Source organism: Hibiscus syriacus, unplaced genomic scaffold, assembly GCF_006381635.1.
Source record: "Hibiscus syriacus cultivar Baekdansim isolate YM2019G1 unplaced genomic scaffold, ASM638163v2 tig00003721_pilon, whole genome shotgun sequence".
Lineage (NCBI taxonomy): Eukaryota > Viridiplantae > Streptophyta > Magnoliopsida > Malvales > Malvaceae > Hibiscus > Hibiscus syriacus.
The window spans coordinates 1699136-1720049 of NW_024061981.1; the positions used below are offsets into that span (position 1 = coordinate 1699136).

General features: G+C 32.8%; 1 pseudogene; it reads right to left on the bottom strand.

Moving 5' to 3' along the window:
* The window catches only part of LOC120182470, a 46419-nt pseudogene that overhangs the window by 11416 nt on the left and 14089 nt on the right, over window positions 1–20914 (bottom strand).

Genomic DNA, 20914 nt, shown 5'->3' on the forward strand with positions numbered 1-20914 from the left:
ATGCAATTATATGAGAATCCATTCAGGTATGGGAAATAATGAAAATGATCATGTGTACTCATATGAAGTGAATTATGTGTTTATGTGAAAAGTGATAGAAGAGATATGAAAATGAGAATTGTATTATAATTAAGCCCATGTTACTTAATGTGAGAGCTGTAGGTATAATTGGCATGCCAAGAGTCGAGGGATTATCAGTGGTCTTTCGGGACATAGTGGTCTTTCGGGATATAGTGGTCCTTCGGAACATAGTGGTCCTTCGGGACATAGTGGTCATTCGAGACAAATATTCAGTGCCCCTAGTGGGATTTTATTCAAGCTGTGGTGACAACATTGTGCACAACCTCAGTGTACTCACGTACCTTTGGTTCTCAATAACGTACATGGGCGATCCAAAGATAAATTAAAGTGAAACTAGCATAAGAATACAAGTTTTATATATGTGCATATTATCATCATATATGTTATAGTGTAATAGATACATGCAAGTTGAAATGTCATGATCAATGGCAAGAATGCATGTTCATGAATTCATTGTTATATATGTATATACATATATTTATGTTATCCCTCACTAAGTCTGTGACTTAGCGTGTAAGTGATTTACACGTATGTACCATGAATCGGGAAGAACAGAAATAAGAGTGGCAAGAACAACAACACTGCTAGAAAATCAGATCAGAAGTAACTGATAAAAGTATGTATTTTATTGTGTATAATGTGTTGGCATGTAAGAAAAGTGTTAGTTATGAATGCTCTGATCGATTTTGGTTATTTTGGTCAATTTATGTAAATAAATTACTTTATTTTAATGAAAGTTTTAAATTTTCCTTGAATTTTGTCAAGAGTCAAAGTTTGAAAAGTCAATGTGACGCCTCAAACTCTTATTCGGGTCGGGTACGGGTTGGGGGTGTTACATTTAATGGTATCAGAGCTACATTTTAGTTGATTCCCGGCATAAAATGAAGTCTAGAGAGTCTTCTAATGTATACATGCCAACAAAATAGTGAAAACTTCTGATCTGATATAATAGTAAGTATGTTGTTTTGCTAATAGAACGGTATGATTACATTTTTATAGATGTCCGGACATGATAGTTCTAGAAGTGAAGCGGGAGATGATAGGCCCGCTGAAAGTAGCAATTCACCTGCCCTAGCCAGGCAAGGTGAAGAGCATGCACCTTCTAGAGTGCCTGTAGCGAATCAATATGTATTCTTTAGGACTTTGGATGCGGTATTGGCGCGTTTTCATCCTTCTGTTACTTCAACTCTGAGAATGAATGTTGTAAAGTAGTTGAAGAGTTTAGGAGCACCAGAGTTTAGAGGTAAAGCTAATGAAGGTCCTGTTGCCGGACCTTTGGATCAATGATGTAAAAATCATGTTGGAGGGACTTCATTGCTCCGATTCAGAGAAGTTAGATGGGGTGGTTTCTTTGCTTATAGGGAAAACAAGGATTTGGTGGACAAATGTTACACTGAGAATGAGTAGTGATCAGGTAACATGGTCCTTGTTTCTAGAGAAATTTAAACATAAATACATTAGAGACCAGTTCATCCGACAAATGAAACAAGAGTTCATGAATCTGAAGTAATGGAACCGTACAGTTTATGAATACGAGTATGAATTCAACAAGCTGTGCCGTTTCGCTGCTGAGTTAATTCCTACAGAGAAGAATGCTTGCGAGTGGTTTATAGAGGGATTGTGTCCTCGTTTAAAAGAGATGCTTATTGTGTTAAACTTATCTTTATTTCAAGAAGTGGTGAATTGTGCTAAAGCTCTGGAAAGAGATCAAAATGAGAGGTTCAGAGATTCCCGAGCTCATACTTCAAAAAGATCGGGCGCATCATCGAGTGGTGCACCATCAAAAAGAGGAAGAGATGTGAGTTCTCGACCCCAAGCGAGATCAAAGTTAGTTGCATCTTCTGCGAGTGGATCAAATCAGATGAGGGGTCGACAAACAGAGTTAGTGGGATCTGGAACTGGGAGATCTAACCCAAGTCAAGTCAGACAATATCCACATTGCGGAAAGAATCACTCGGGGATATGTAGGATGATTTTTGGAGCCTGCTTTAAATGTGGGGACACCGAGTATTTTGTTCAGGATTGTCCCATGTTAGCTAGTGAATCTGCTTAGCCAGAAAGGTCTACCTCGGCTACCCAGAGGGGAAGAGGTTGAGGTAGAGGAAGAAGTCAGTCAGAGTCCTCAGCTCCACAAGAGATACGTTCTACAGCTCGTGTGTATAATCTCAAGACTAGCGAGGATCGAGATGACCCAGAGATTATCGTAGGTATTTTTCAGTTGTATGGTAAGAATGTGTTTGTACTGATCGATTCGGGGTCTACTTATTCTTATATTTACAGTAAGTTAGTAAAAGAATTAAATATTCTGTTAGAATATATTAGCAGTGAGGTGGTAGTGACTAATCCGTTAGGGCACAGTGCTCGAGTCAATATGATGTGTCGAGGGTGTCCCATACAGATTTAGGGAATTAAATTCCCTGCTAATTTGATGGAATTACCTTTTGGCAAATTTGAGGTGATACTGGGAATGAACTGGTTATATTGTTATTACGCTAATATTGATTGTAGACTTAAAAGAGTAACGTTGAGAAGTTCAGAAGGTATAAAAGTTATTGTATTTAGTGAAGGATGGAACTCATTCGCTAATGTTATATTAGTGATGTCAGAAAAGAAGTTATTGTTACAGGGATGTCAAGGGTTTATTGCTAGTGTGTTTGATGTTAGAGCTAAAGAGAAGAGGATTGAAGAAATTCCTATAGTTAGAGAGTTTCCCGACGTTTTTCCTGCAGAATTACCGGGTTTGCCTCCAGAAAAAGAGGTAGAATTTCAGATTGAGGTAATGCCAGGAACTACACCTATCGCCATGGCACCATACAGAATGGTCCTAAAAGAGTTACAAGAACTAAAGATCCAATTACAATAATTACTAGACAAAGGGTTTATCAGATCGAGTGTCTCACCATGGGGAGCTCCAATTTTGTTCGTCAAAAAGAATGATGGATCCATGCGTCTTTGCATTGATTATAGACAACTCAATAAAGTGACTATCAAGAACAAGTATCCTCTCCCCCGAATTGATGATTTATTTGATTAGTTAAAGGGAGATTCAATGTTTTCGAAGATTGATTTACGTTCTGGTTATCATCAATTGAAGATTCAAGATAAAGCTATTCTAAAGATGACATTCAGAACGAGATATGGGCATTATGAGTTTATTGTTACGAATGCACCGACTGCTTTCATGGATCTTATGAATAGAATATTCTAACCATATTTGGATCGATTCTTAGTGGTGTTCATCGATGATATTTTAGTGTATTCAAAGTAAGAAGAAGAGCATAGTTCTCATTTGGAGATTGTTTTACAGACCTTGAGAGAAAAGAAGCCTTATGCTAAACTCTCTAAATGTGAATTTTAGTTGAAGGAAGTGACGTTCCTTGGACATGTGATTTCTGTAGAACGAATTCGAGTGGATCCCCAAAAGATTAAAGCCATTTTAGAGTGGGAAGTTCCAAAGAATGTGTTAGAAGTCCAGAGTTTTCTGGGGTTAACAGGCTATTACCGAAGGTTCGTTAAAAACTTTTCGATAATAGCATTACCCCTAACTAAATTATTGAGGAAGGAGATAAAATTTGTGTGGACTCCGGAGTGCCAAGAGAATTTTGAAAAGTTAAAGAAGTTTTTTATAGAAGCTCCAGTCCTAGTTCAACCCGAGTCTGGCAAGAACTTTGTGGTATATAGTGATACACCTCATAACAGTCTAGGATGCGTGTTAATGTAAGAGGGAAAAGGGGTAGCGTATGCATCGAGATAATTAAAACCGCACAAAAAGAATTATTAAACGTGTGATCTAGAGATGGTTGCAGTAGTGTTCGTACTTAATATCTGGCGTCACTACTTGTATGGTGAACGTTGCTACTTGTATACTGATCACAAGAGTTTAAAGTACTTAATGACTCAGAACGAGTTGAATTTACGACAGAGAATGTGAGTACAATTTCTCAAGGATTACGATGTTGTAATTGATTTCCATCCAGGGAAAGAAAATGTGGTAGCGGATGCCTTAAGTCGAAAAATATTTGCAGCCTTACGAGCTATGGATGCCAGACTATCGTTAAGTGGAGATGGTGCAATTTGTGCAGAATTGACTCTCAAGCCATCATGGTTAGAGAGAATTAAGTAATTGCAAAATAGAGATGAAAAATGTTTGAAGAAGTTGCAACAAGTAAAGGACGAGAAGATAAAAGACTATAAGATCAAGTCTGATGGGAATTTGTATTATCAAGAAAGATTAGTGATTTCTGATAATGATGAATTGAAGAAAGACTTGTTAACGGAAGCTCACTGTAGTCCATTGACCATGCATCCTAGAGGAAACAAAATGTATATGGATCTCAAAAGTCGATATTGGTGGCATGGAATGAAGAGAGATATTACGAAATTCGTATCCAAATGTTTAACGTGTCAGAAAATTAAAGCTAAACATCAGGTTCAGTCAGGATTTTTGCAACCAATGTCTATTCCTCAGTGGAAATAGGAGAATGTAACAATAGATTTTATAACGGGGTTACCTTTGACTCTGAATAAAAGAGATTCAGTCTAGGTGATTGTTGATAAATTGACTAAATTAGCTTATTTTATTCCGGTACGAGTTGACTTTTCTATGGATAAGTATGTCGATTTGTATATCAGGGAGATTATATGTCTACATGGTATACTTGTTTCTATTGTTTCGGATCGAGATCCTAGGTTTACTTCACGGTTTTGGAAATCATTACATAGAGCGTTGGGAACTAGGTTGAACTTTAGTACAGCGTTTCATCCTCAAATCGATGGGCAATCCGAGCGAACAATCCTAATTTTGGAGGATATGTTGAGAGCTTGTGTTATCGAGTTCAAATGATCATGGGAGAGGTACTTGCCACTTTCCGAGTTTGCATATAACAACAGTTATCAATCAAGTATTTAAAATGGCACCTTATGAAGCTCTTTACGGAAGAAGATGTCATACGCCTCTAAATTGGTTCGAGCTTAAAGATAAAAAAGTTCTTGGTCCTGAGTTGATCCAGGAAGTGAAAGAAAAAGTCCAAGCGATACAGAATAACCTCAAAGCTGCAGTTGATAGACATAAATCTTATGCAAACTTAAAAAGAAAAGAAATTGAGTTTCAAGTGGGAGATAAAGTGTTTTTAAAAGTGTCTCCATGGAAGAAAGTTTTAAGGTTTGGACATGAGGGAAAACTTAGTCCAAGATTCATTGGACCGTATGAGATTGTTAAGAGAGTTGGACCAGTGGCATATCAACTGGCTTTGCCACCTGAGATGGAAAAGATTCATGATGTCTTCTATGTCTCAATGCTTCAAAAGTATCAATCTGATCCCTCCCATATTGTGACTCCAGAAGATATCAAGATACAACCAGATTTGACGTATGCAGAATAACCGGTTCGAATCTTAGCTCATGAGATTAAGCAACTAAGGAACAAGACTATTCCATTAGTCAAAGTATTGTGGAGGAATCACAAGGTAGAGGAAGCAACATGGGAGCGTGAAGAGGATATGAGGAATTAGTACCCCTATCTCTTCGTGTAATGAAAATTCGAGGATGAATTTATTAAGTGGGAGATTTGTAACATCCTCAATATCGGGTTAGTGACTAAATTGTAAAGTTTCAGAATTTGGTGATTAAAGTATAATAATTGAATAGTTATGGACTTATATAAAAAATGTGGTGTAGGATCAAATTGAAAAGAAGAAGGAATAAAAGGATAAAATGGTCATTGACAAGGGAAATAATTTAATTGTTATGGTTATATATGTTTCCACGTGGAGTGAAGAGAGAAACACATAAGCTTCTAGAGTTCTTCTTCTCTTCTATTCTCCACACGTGAAGACATATCAAAGGTGAGATTTCTCATAAGCTGATTGTTAGTTGAAATTTAAGTTTGGTTTTGATCATTAAATGCTAATTAAGCTTAAGGAAAGTTTAATTTTCTTTAAAACAACAAGATGAAGGGTGTATGAAGAATTAAAGGTTAGGAGTTCTTGAATGAAATTTTGAAATAAAGTTCATAATGAGAATTAGAAGTTGAATTTGACCTGTCACCAACTTGATTGAGGGATATGAAGTGTTAGAATTAGATTTAGAACATGTTGGAATTTGAGTGAGATTCTTGAAATTTATATGGAGGATTGGATTTTTAAGTTTTAGAGGTAGTGAATGGATAATAATTAGTTTAAGTAGGTGTATGCAAGTTATAGACATAAAAGGAGGTGAAATAGGAAGTGTTGAGAGGATTATGAAGGGATTTTCGTGCTAAAAAAATATTTTTGGGTTGTGTGCATCGATACACATCCAATGTATACCGATGCACTCTCAAATAAATGAACATCAAATGTAATTAGTGCATCGATGCATGAGGAGTTCATCGATCTACCCCCTTAAAATACAAACATCAAATAGGATTTTTCTACCGATGCATAGATAGTGCATCGATGCACACGTTAAGGGATGCATCGATACATTGTGTAGTGCATCGATACATACCTTTATTAAGAGATGAAAACTAACCTTTCTTTTAGTGTAAGAAGTGATAGTTTGAAATATATCAATTATTATACTGATATGTATCAATGTATTATTATGTAGATTTAGAGTGTAATCCTGTTCCGGAATAATCGAAGGATTAGAATCGAGTCAAAGCAAGGCTAAAGTGAGTGCATAACTCATATGAAATTGTATTGAGATAAGACATGCGATGAGTCTATCTCTTATAGTTAAACTTATGATTTCACATTCATGTACATGCATATTTATATATGTATTAACGCTATAGTGTTTTCATGCATAATTTATTCATGCTTTAATATGAAATTATTTGAATGAATGCAATTATATGAGAATCCATTCAGGTATGGGAAATAATGAAAATGATCATGTGTACTACTCATATGAAGTGAATTATGTGTTTATGTGAAAAGTGATAGAAGATATATGAAAATGAGAATTGTATTATAATTAAGCTCATGTTACTTAATGTGAGAGTTGTAGGTATAATTTGGCATGCCAAGAGTCGAGGGATTATCAGTGGTCTTCGGGACATAGTGGTCCTTCGGGACATAGTGGTCCTTTGGGACATAGTGGTCATTCGAGACAAATATTTAGTGCCCCTAGTGGGATTTTATTCGAGCTGTGGTGACAACATTGTGCACAACCTCAGTATACTCGCGTACCTTCTGTTCTCAATGATGTACATGGGCGATCCAAAGATAAATTAAAGTGAAACTAGCATAAGAATACAAGTTTTATATATGTGCATATTATCATCATATATGTTATAGTGTAATAGATACACGCAAGTTGAAATGTCATGATCAATGGTAAGAATGCATGTTCATGAATTCATTGTTATATATGTATATACATATATTTATGTTATGCCTCACTAAGTATGTGACTTAGCGTGTAAGTGAATTACACGTAGGTACCAGGAATCGAGAAGAACAGAAATAGGAGTGGAAAGAACAACAACACTGCTAGAAGATCAAATCAGAAGTAACTGATAAAGTATGTATTTTGTTGTGTATAGTGTGTTGGCATGTAAGAAAATTGTCAGTTATGAATGCTCTGATCGATTTTGGTTATTTTGGTCAATTTATGTAAATAAATTACTTTATTTTAATGAAAGTTTTAAATTTTCCTTGAATTTTGTCCAGAGTCAAAGTTTGAAAAGTCAATGTGACAACTCAAACTCGTATTCGGGTCAGGTACGTGTTGGGGGTGTTACACATATACTCATATAGCTATTATCATTTCTCCTGTAATCACATAGATCACATCTCATAACATACATCATGTACATATAGTAACTTATCGCATATCATATAACTTATTGTTTGTACTTTTATACTTACATCATTTATATACGAATTTCATATATTGCCTTAGTTCAATTTCACATAGTTTATCACATATACATGTATTCTCATAAATTATCATCAAATAGCTCCTATAACATCTTCTTATGGCTTCATTTGAGCCTATAAATCTTTCTCATATAATTTATCTCTTGTTCTCATATGTTTATATTTATCATACAACACATAACTTTTATTGCATATTTATATCGTAATTCTACTTCATAATATAATTTATATTGTATCATCTATCTTATTCTTTATTTCTTGGTATGTACTTATATTACATAACATATGTCATATTTATAAACATATATCTTATATTATATATGTATATCATCACTTTATATACAAGTTACTAAGTGATATATTATTCCCAGTTCATTTTATAATTCAATCTTGTCTAGTTTTCTTAAATTCTCATAAATCATATAATATCTAATACATTAATTCTCATAATTGATCATATCACTATGTACTTGTCTAATTCATGTTTCCATTTTTCATATAACCTTTTTACATGTTTACCTAGTTCCTATTGTTATCATGAATTCAATTTCATCATATTCTATTATTATTCATATTTTATCATATAACCATATATTCACATAGTCTTGTATTTCATTATCATATAACTTATATTTGTTCTCTTATAACTCTTCATATTCATATATTTTCATTTCCATAAATTACATAAATCTTATCACATGATTTATCCTTTATACTCATATAATTTATGTAAACATTTATATAATATTTATACCAGTTCTTATATCTTATCACACTAACATAAATTCATACAAATCATGTTACACATACAATAAATATATTACTCATACACCCATAACAAACACATACTCAAGTTCGTGAATTCATGCATAATACTATTGGAAATAGACTTGTCGCAAGTCTTATTTCCATCAAACATCATATAATATCTAATAAGTACTCATCTGGCCTCACTAGTCAATTCGATCTCTTATCTTTCCCTTTATCGATCTTACTTGCCAAATATTTCGGAATTGCTTTAAGCTCAGAATCTACATAAATATACATTTTAAGACAATTTTTAGATACCTACACCTTATAATTTGATACTAGCAACTTAAACAAACTTAATAAACCAATATTCACTTTTTCCTTTAGGGGGTATCGATACCCTCCTTAGGGGTATCGGTACCCTCATTGCATTCTGAAATTTTTTGTTTGAGAGGGTATCAATATCTGTTGAATGGGTACCAATACCCCTAGCTCAGAATTCACATTTTTAGCACAAAAATTACTTCATTTTAACTTAAACACTTCATAATTCAACCCTTTTTTATATACTAAACTCAAACATGCATACTTAAGCCCATTTGTACTCATTTATCCCATCTTAAGTCTCAAAATTCTATCTTCCATTAAGAATTCAAGAATCATACTAAATTTTCTACTTGCTCTAAATTCAATTCCATCACTTCGCATCTCTTAATTAAGTTGAGGAAAAGTCAAATTCATCCTTAGAATTTCAAAAACCATTCTATATCAAAATTTAATTTCTAAACTCTTAATAGAAATTCCTTTCTAATTTTCTCTTCTTGATGTTATAAGCTTATATAAGCTTTCCTTAAGCTTATATAACCCCCAAAGATTCAAAACCAACTTATAAATTCAAGAAATTAACAGCTAAAAATCAAATTTACCTTTAAGCTTGAGCTACGGGAAGAAGAAGAAGAGAGGTAGAAGAAGGCTTCCAGAAATCTCCCAAAACCCATGTGTATAACTCTTATTCAAAGGGAAAAAATATCCTTAAACTGAAAAGACTAAATTGCCCCTTTAATTATCCATTTACGCTATTTAATCCATCATCAAAATTCTTCACTTAAATCCCAGAACTTTTATCTAATGTCAAAATTGAGCACAAAACTTTCAAAATTCTCATTTTTTGTCACTAACCGAATTTTGGGATATTACAAATCTCCTCTCCTTTAAAGAAAATTCGTCCTCAAATTTTCACTGCATACCTTTATAATATCATGTCTTCTAATATTTTCATGTTGCTTCCCTTTCTTAATCTTTCCTGCTACCGCTAGCAAACTTACCATTTTCCCATACTCAATTCTTCATATACGTCCACATCTTTATAAGTCCATATAATATCATTCATTATATAGATAGTAACCCCAATTCTTATTCCTCAATATTATAAATCAATTGATCTTTTTCATCATTCTCTATGTGCTTTACACATAAATCAAACTTTTGCTCATTTCATAATCATTGTCGGTATTACTATACACAGAATCTTTTCATATAACCCTTACGTATTTGTTCAAAGAATAGTCACCCGTTCTCGTTCTTCTAATAATTGAAAGTTGTATCATTTCAATATCAAGCTTATAACTTATATCTCAATATACCTTTTGTCATACTTGATCTTTCAAACTCCATCTTTGACTTTTCCTATCCCTTTATTCTTTCATTCCTTCAAAAATCAAAATCTTCTTATACACAAATCACATCGTTCCTTTCATGTTCACATACTCTTGTCCTATCACATATACTCATCTCTGTGTACCAATCTTCATTGCATCCTCGCAACTTTGATAACCCAGTTTACTTATACAGAATTTCATTCTTTACGGTCTCTCATACTTGTATTTTTCCTTCCTTAAAGTTCCATACAATACTTTTCTCCTTATCTACATCATAGTTATCTGATTAGAATACCCAACTATATTCAGATTCACATCATAATTGATTAACTCAACTTTATCCTTTCTTCCAATCTTTATAACTTTATCACCTTTACTCTGACAGCTAATCCATAACATCTATTCAATCTAGGGAACAAGCCCTAGTCAACCAATCATATACATCCTTTCCAATCAAAATTAATTTACTTAACTAATCAAATTCACCTCTATTCTCATACATCCTGTAATTTTCATTTTTCAAACTCAATATTCTAACTTACTTTGTCTTATAAATTGATCATCAATATACCCATTCATAAACTCTTCGTATCAATCCTTAGCTTGTATCCATATCCACTTCATATTTATTTATCTTAACCTGACAATATCTTATAATCTTATAATTCTGGTACATTTTTATCACATACTCTGGTTAGCCAATGCTAACTCTTTCCCTCTTAAGTGCAAACCCTTATCATATACACATTCTTGCTTATACACAATATTATTTCTTCGTTTCAAACTCATAAGCTCTGACTTTATACATCTTATATGCTTGTCACTGATACACTTATTCTTGAACTCTTCTACCAATTCTCACTGCATCATTTGATCTTTTAACGCTCTTATGGTGACACTTGTTCACCATATTCTATCATATCCAAGAAATAACAAAACGAATCCATGTCACATTTCCGATTCAAAACAATGAAAACTTTCTATCATTATTCAGATATGATTTCAACTTTCTAAAATCAACCCTTAATCTTATAAGACACTTCTGAGGTTTCCGCTCTTCATCCTTACTCGCCAGGGCAGATGAATTGCTATCACCATCAGATTTGTCACCTAACGATTCACTTCGACAATTTCTATAATCAATTTCTACTATAACATACAAATTTTATTCTATTAGCAAGACAACATACTCCTTACACTATCATATCAGAAATTTTCACATTTAGTTGGCATGTACACATTTTTAAACCTCATTTGACTTCGGTTTAATCCTAGAATCGACTAAACCTTAGCTTTGATACCATTAAATGTAACATCCTCAACCCGTATTTGACCCAGATCCGAGTCCGAGGTGTCACATTGACTTTTCAAAACTCTTTTCTTTACAAATCCACCAAAAATCTTAAATTCATCATTTGAGAAAGTGATTACTTTTTATAAATAAATATAATCAAATTGTTTTACAAACCAATCAGATCATATTCAATCCAAATCTTGTAACTACATGCCAACTAAATTCTATAACACAAAATATATATACTCCATATTTTTTTCTAATCTGATATTCGTAAGGAAGATGCTAACCTATCTTGCTCCTTTTAGCTTCTCTTATCGTTTCTGTAACCTACGTGTGAAACAATCACACGCTAAGTTTATGACTTAGCGAGGCATTAAAATTATAAAAGAACTCTAACTATTTATACATGCATGAACATATCATCTTATAATGCCACATCAAAACAATATAACATTATATATAACGTATTATACACATATACATATCACACATTATTTCCATCTCTAACCTTATTCCACTATCAATATTCTTATCATTTATATCTTATAATTATATCCTCTTATATCTATTCTTTCAATCAACATATGATTCAATTAACCAAGCAATACATACATCATCATATAAATCATATCAAATTATCTAATAAGAAATACATGCATACATATAAATCATCATTAGTCACTTATCATTTAATCACATAGCACATATACTTAACCTTCTTAATCATATACTATATACCCAGACCTCATCATGTCCTTTCTATAACATTTATCATATCACAACATATATTTGTTATTATCTCTAGTTTAGCCCATGTCCATATGTGAGAACTATATATATGTGAGTCTCTAGAGGTTGTGCACTAATGTTGTCACCACAGCTCAGGACCATAGACCCTCGACTCTTTGCATGCCAACTATACCTCTAGCTCTCTTGACACATAACGTGGGTATTAATATTTAGATTATATCACATTCACATATACATATAGTCTCTTAGTTCTTCCACATAACTCATTATCACATTTCCATAAGTCACACATAGTCACGTAGTTCATTTCCATATAGTGCACATATACATATACTCATATAGCCATTATCATTTCTCCTGTAATCATAGATCAAATCTCATAACATACATCATGTACATATAATAACTTATCGCATATCATATAACTTATGATTTGTACTTTTATACTCACATCATTTATATATTAATTTTATATATTGCCTTAGTTCAGTTTCACATAATTTATCACATATACATGTATTTTCATAAATTTTCATCAAATAGCTCCTATAACATCTTCATATGGCTTCATTTAAGCCTATAAATCTTTCTCATATAATTTATATCTTGTTCTCATATGTTTATATTTATCATACAACACATAACTTTTATTGCATATTTCTATCGAATTCCTACATCACTAATTCATAATATAATTTATATCGTATCATCTATCTTATTCTTTATTTCTCTGTATGCACTTATATTACACAACATATGTCATATTTATAAACATATATCTTATATTATATATGTATATCATCACTTTATATACAAGTTTACTAAGTGATATATTATTCCCAGTTTATTTTATAATTCAATCTCTAGTTTTCTTAAATTCTCATAAATCATATAATATCTAATACACTAATTCTCATAATTGATCATATCACTATGTACTTTTATAATTCATGTTTCCATTATTCATATAACCTTTTTACATGTTTACCTAGTTCCTATTGTTATCATGAATTCAATTTCATCATATTCTTTTATTATTACATATGTTATTGTATAACCATATATTCACATAGTCTTGTATTTCATTATCATATAACTTATATCTGTTCTCTTATAACTCTTCATATTCATACATTTTTAATTCCATAAATTACATAAATCTTATCACATGACTTATCCTTTATACTCATATAATTTCATATCTATTCTTATATCATCATATAATTTATGTAAACATATATATATTATTTATACTAGTTCTTATATCTTATCACACTAACATAAATTCATACAAATCATGTCACACATACAATAACATATTACTCATACACCCATAACAAACACTTACTCAAGTTCATGAATTCATGCATAATACTATCGGAAATAGACTTGTCGCAAGTCTTATTTCCATCAAACATCATATAATATCTAATATGCACTCACCTGGCCTCACTAGTCAATTCGATCTCTTATCTTTCCCTTGATCGATCTTACTTGCCAAATATTTCAGAATTGCTTTAAGCTCAGAATCTGCATAAATATACATTTTAAGACAATTTTTAGATACCTACACCTTGTAATTTGATACTAGCAACTTAAACAAACTTAATAAACCAATATTCACTTTTTTCTTTAGGGGTATCGATACCCTCCTTAGGGGTATCATACCCTCATTGCATTCTGAAATTTTTTTGTTTGAGAGGGTATCGATACCTGTTGAATAGGTACCGATACCCCTAGCCCAAAATTCACATTTTCAACACGAAAATTACTTCATTTTAACTTAAACACTTCATATTTCAACCCCTTTTTATATATTAAACTCAAACATACATACTTAAGCCCATTTGTACTCATTTATCACATTCTAAGTCTCAAAATTCTATCTTCCATATGGAAGTCAAGAATTATACTAAATTTTCTACTTGCTATAAGTTCAATTCCATCACTTTGTATCTCTTAATTAAGTTGAGGACAAGTCAAATTAATCCTTAGAATTTCAAAAACCTTTATATATCAAAATTTTATTTCTAAACTCTTAATAGAAATTCCTTTCTAATTCTTTCTTCTTGATGTTTTAAGCTTGTATCTCTTAATTAAGTTGAGGACAAGTCAAATTAATCCTTAGAATTTCAAAAACCTTTATATATCAAAATTTTATTTCTAAACTCTTAATAGAAATTCCTTTCTAATTCTTTCTTCTTGATGTTTTAAGCTTATATAAGCTTTCCTTAAGATTATATAACCCCCAAAGATTCAAAAACAACTTATAAATTTAAGAAATTAACAACTTACCTTTAAGCTTGAGCTATGGGAAGAAGAAAAAAAGATGAAGAAGAAGGCTTCCAGAAATCTCCCAAAACCCACATGTATAACTCTTATTTAAAGGGAAAAAATATCCTTAAGCTGAAAAGACTAATTATTACCCCTTTAATTATCCATCTATGCTATTTAATCCATCACAAAAATTTCCAGAAATCTCCCAAAACCCACATGTATAACTCTTATTTAAAGGGAAAAAATATCCTTAAGCTGAAAAGACTAATTATTACCCCTTTAATTATCCATCTATGCTATTTAATCCATCACAAAAATTCTTTACTTAAATCCCAGAACTTTTAACTTATTTCAAAATTGAGCACAAAACTTTTAAAATTCTCATTTTAGTCACTAACCGGATTTTAGGATATTACAGATAATGCATCACACACCTTCTTGATTTGAGTCAAATAAGTCCTCATGATTTCATCACCTTTCTTGATGGATCTAAGCTTGCAATGAAGACCTGTGAAACTTGTGTTAGAGCGATTCACAAAGTATTTTAACATCGTACGCCAAACATATGCGACTGTTTCAACACCCACGAACTGTGGCAAGATGTGATATATAATCATAGAAAGAAGCCACGATGCCAATACACTGTCTTGCACAAAAAAGATCTCATAATCGCCATTAACAACCAAATTTCCTTCAATGTTAAGAATCTTTTCTTGTGGACCACTCAATTTGCCTGTGAGTATCCTTTCTAAATGATGACTGCGCATAATAAACATGACTTATTGTTTCCATAGCAAGAAATTCATCTCATTAAGCATAACATTGATCTTCTTATTTATGAAGACTTTGCCGCTCCTGGACGATTCTACTAGATCAAACACCTGACCAGTACTATTATCAACCATCTTGAACACGTTCTTAAAGGGCCTCAACACACAACAAATTTGTAGTGGATATAAGAAAGAAAAAACTCCAATATCAAATGGCAAAAGATACCATATTAAGAAAACACTTAAGAGAACAGAGAAAGAACGATGAACTTTATTGAATAATCTGAGCTATGAATACAGGAAAAAGCCTTGAGCTTTATATGCAAAATGTAGAGTTGATCTAACTCAAAGTACGTTATAACTAACGCTATAACCAATTCTCAACAGACTGAGTTAGCATAACTTACCAACTTACACAGCTTCTAGACTAAATCCAACAGAGCAGCGCCACCCCGCCATAAACAACCGATGCATCTGAAACAACCAACTTTTCACCTTTCTCCTCTAACTAGACATGCATTCCAGCATTCACAATTTCAATATCATCATCCCTTCTATGCGCCTGTTTAAATTCTTTGACATATTCAAAGGGCCTAGTCCAAGGTAAGAATATTGAAAATAATATTTCATTACTATTCAAATCCACTTTACAGTAGACAAGGAAGAAATTTTCTATAAGAGTAGTTATAACCAGGGTTTCAAAAAACGTTCCAAAAATGCGATTTCGTCCGTGATATAGCGGTTTCACCGCTGTCCGAGTTACCCGTTACACCGTAATAGCACTCGCGACGGCCGCAATCACAGTAAACCTGAAATGACCGAAAACACTACTGCGATTTGAAACCCTGGTTCTAACATTCCCATTACAGTTAATGATTCAAAATTTTGCTCTAACGACCATTCAGAGTAGGTTCATGTCTAAAATTGGACTAGCCGTAAATATATTTCCCCTAACAGATGCAACATTTATTTTTTGTGTCCCAGTAAACCACTTTAACTACTCAATGAAGGCCTTGCATGTTGATGTTTCATAAGCCGGATGTAGGGTCACTGCCTCTCGAAATAACTTCATAAGTACAGTCATTTGAACTGCAACACCTATCTCTATTCCATCATTCTTAACATTTAAAATAGCAAGTTCAGGAACATGTGCAACAGAGATCAAAACTTTATATGGAATTCTCTTCGGCGTCATCTCAACACCGACTTCGGTATTATTCCCTACTATTAATTTTGCAGTTGGATATTTCTCCTTCAACTCGAGCATATCTTTAATTGTTAAGGGACGATACCATTTTAGCCCTCCCAGTCCACTCAAATTTAAAGGACTTAATTTCCTTCGTAACAACTAAGGAGGAAAAATAAGTTCTTTATCTGTATATGTGTTTTCATCAACCTCACTATAAGATAAAGGTTTATACCTTGTGCTACAAATAGATCGAGCATCGGTGTCAGTATTGTGTATAGTTTTTGAGCCACAAGAACATGGCTTACCTATTGAAGGAAAAACAAACTCACCTTCTTAAGGGCTAAGTGAAGATACATCTGCATATAATACATCATTGGTTTATGCAAAAAATTGAAAAGCGTCAACAATTGGTCTGTAACCAGTGTAACGACACAAGTTTCCAGAATGAGATTCTTCAATTTGCTCTTCGGTATGAGGTGTTTCACTTGACTGAAATAATTCATACAATGACATGATGAATCCAGGAGTGCAAAATCCATACTGGGAGCCATGAGAACTTGCCAATGATTCTTTTAGAAATATATGAAAATTACAACGAATAGTGGAACATTCTTTCCTTTAAGGACTCTCGTTTGCTTTTTTAGAGCATATTTCATATTTAAGTTTAAATCACTTCAACTAGATATATATTAGTTATTGACAAGATTTAAGCCAATGGCATAAATAGATTTAATGAACTATTAAGGGATTTAAATAGCATTCTGTTATCATAATAGTGACTGTTATTTAGCAGTAGCAATCTAATCCGAAATCGTTATTACATGACTGCGATACCCGCAATGACCATAATAGCATATGCTATGTCTGCAATCATGATAATGTCATAGCTGCTACGAAGGATGCAGGACAGGTGGAACCGTGCAGGAGCTTGAGGGAAAGAAGAATCCCAACATCCTTAACATATTTTGTCCTATCTTAGGGAATATACTATAAATAAAACGAGTGTAAGCCCTATAGACATGAAAAAACCTAAATTTACTCCTTTGTTTGAAATCTAAGCTTTTCTTCCGCATCAAATTTTCTCAAATTTTATATCGTCCTTTATTTCAAGTTTGATCATAACAAATTGGTGCTTTCATTGACCTTCTTCATGGTGAATCATTATGAGTACATTAAAGCCCTTCAGTATGTCATAACGTCTTCCCGGGGGATCCATAAGATTTAAAACAAATTTGTTTTTGGGGAAAAACGATGAAATATGATTTGAAAATAATTTTTGATTTTAGAGTCACCACCAACCATTAAGTTAGGTAGGTTGAAAACCTCAAATGTCAAAAAATGATATGTGTTTTACCAAAGATTCATTTTTAAGAGTTCACGAGTCAATTACGTGTGGGGAAGGGTGAGCACCCCCACAACGCCCAAACTTTGGTACCTAAACGATTATACGCTGTTTAAATATTAGGAATTACAAACTCAAAAATATATTTAAATTACGATCCTATTATTCATTCGAATTTATTCAAAAAGTATCAATTTTCAGAATATTGATGCCCTTTTGTGTGAACAATCTTCGGAAAAACACTTCCTTTTCAGTTAGGAGACTTTCCCATAAATTCCCCTCACAAAAGACATTATTTCATAATTTTAGTAAAGATAAAATAAAATAAAATAAAACAAAATGAAAGTGAAAAAAAATGAAAAATAATCCAAATAAATAAACGTGAAACAAAGAAAATTATCGAATACTACACAAACATTTATGTGAAAAATCCTCGTAAAGACACATTCCCTTATAGTTGGGACATGACCTCGTAGATTTCTCGCACACTGAAATTTTTTGTTTTTATACATACATATATGAAAAAAACAAAGTTACAAATTTGGACCAATATACACATTTACAAACATGATAAATTAAAATACAAATAAAAATAGACATGCTTAGTAAAATAAAGGACTAAATAAAAAAACATAAATTTACAGGATTAAAACAACAAAAGCTTAAAGGATTAAAATAATAAAAACAGAAAATTAAAGGACTAAAATAGCAAAAGCATATAGTTTAAGGACTAAAATAGTAAAAACAATAAGCTAAATGACCAAAACAACTAAAATAGAAAGTTAAAGAACTGAACAGTAATTACAAATAAACCTGAGCCAAAATCACAAATAATAAGCAGTACATGTACTAGAAATGAAAATATCCTAAAAACAATGTTTATGGACTAAAATAAAATACACTAGAAACATGGAGGATTAAACAGTAATTTAACCAACTACCAAACAATGACTAAAATACAATATTTGCAAATATGGTAGCCAAATTCGAATATCAAAGAAAAATACACAATAAACTAAAACAATGACTAAAATGAAATAATTATAAATCTTGTAACCAGAGTCAAATATAAACAAACATGGTAAATAAACAAAATAGTGACTTAAATGTAAACTCTAAAACATAAGTGCTCAAAATAAAATATAAGACATTTTCATTAATGGCCAAAATAAAAGATTACAGATAAGAAGAGACCTATATCGTGATTTACCCAAAAATTGAAAAACATGTGTGTGAGATTACAAAGTTATAAGGACCTATGCTGCTATTTACCCATTTGTTAAAACACGCATACCCTGACCCCAATAGAACGACGTCGCTTTGAGCTTTAAATATAAAGCCTAACATGGCTAGATTTTCATTTTCTCACCTTTCCTCTTCACTCCAAAAAATAGAGAGAGCAAAATGCTCTCATCCTCTCTTATCCCTCTCTTCATATCCCCGCCATACAAGAACCAAAGCTCCGACCACCATAAGTTGGTGGCCGTGGGGAGTGAACCCACTCCGAGTCTTTCTCATCTCCCCTCCTATCTCTGAAAACCCACAAACCGAACCCCCAAAACCAAATCGAAAAAAACTTTTTACCTTCAGAGATGGATTCCCCCAGTTCCGGCGATGCTATCAATGGCCGGATCTAGGCTAAGGTAAGCCCTTCACTTTATTTCTCTTTGGTTTTTCTTTCTAATTTTTCTGTTTTTTTGTTTTCTTCTCTCGATATTTTTTCCTTGAATCCTCTTTGTTCCCTCTCTTTTTCTCTTATTTTTCTTTTTATCTTCTCCCTTTGATTGATTTTCTGTTGATGGATTAGATTGTCACCGAGGAGATCCCTCCGGAAGATTTTTAGATTTGTTTTTCATTTTTCTATTGGTTTTTCTATGATTTTAGTTCTAAGTGATGTGGTGGTTGCTTGTCTAATATGATTTTCAACAGATATCAGTCACTATTGATGACAACATAGGGCAGTGGAACAATCGGCGACGGCTCGAGAATGTTCGGCGTGGCTCACGCGCCGGTGAGAGTTGAAAAGTGAAGTTCACGAACGGCTGGGAGCTGACTTCAATTGTTGGAGGCGGTGACTGCTTGTTTCTGAGAGGAAACCCTAATTGTTTAGGGTTATCAAGTAGGCCGGTTCAGGCCCCCTCCGGGTCGGGTCGGATTCGGGCCTGGAATGGGTTGTAGCTGGGTTTGTGTCTGGGTCACCCGAGTGGATTAATAGCTGGATGGGATTGGGTAGGTTGTTGGTGTTTTTGGGCTTCTAGTGGGCCTCAGTTATAATCTGCAAAAATTTGTAATAATAATAATAATAATAATAATTATTATTATTATTATTATTATTATTATTTAAATAATATTTTTTATAGACCCAGACAAAAACGGATGTCTACAACTGCCCCTCTTTGCACATTCTCTTTTTGTTTTTTTTAAAATTGGATATGTTGTTGTTAGGGACAACACTGCTCATACACGATGAAGAGGTTTGGTCGTCTAACGATGACACGACTCCCACGTGATGAGGAGATCTGGTCGGGAGATGAAACTACTTATACGTGATGAAGAGTTCTTGGCCATCTTTAGGGAGGGTGATAACATGATTCCTACGAGATGAAATTTGTTTTAAAATTCTCAAGCGAGACAAAATTTGTTTTAAAATTCTTAAAATTTATGGAAAAATGTCCCAAGCGAGACAAAATTTGTTTTAAAGAGAAAGTTGTCTTGTAACACCCATCTCCCGTATACCCATACGTATACGAGGTATAGTACGTATACGAGGTATAGATGTTACATCATTAATATTATTATTCTTAATTCAAAATCTGGTAAAATTTTGTTTCATTTTATAAAACATTTAATACTTAAAAGAAAACATATATTAACTTAAATAGACAAACAAAAAGAGATGTTCAAACACCTCCTCATTTTACATCAGTTTAATCTA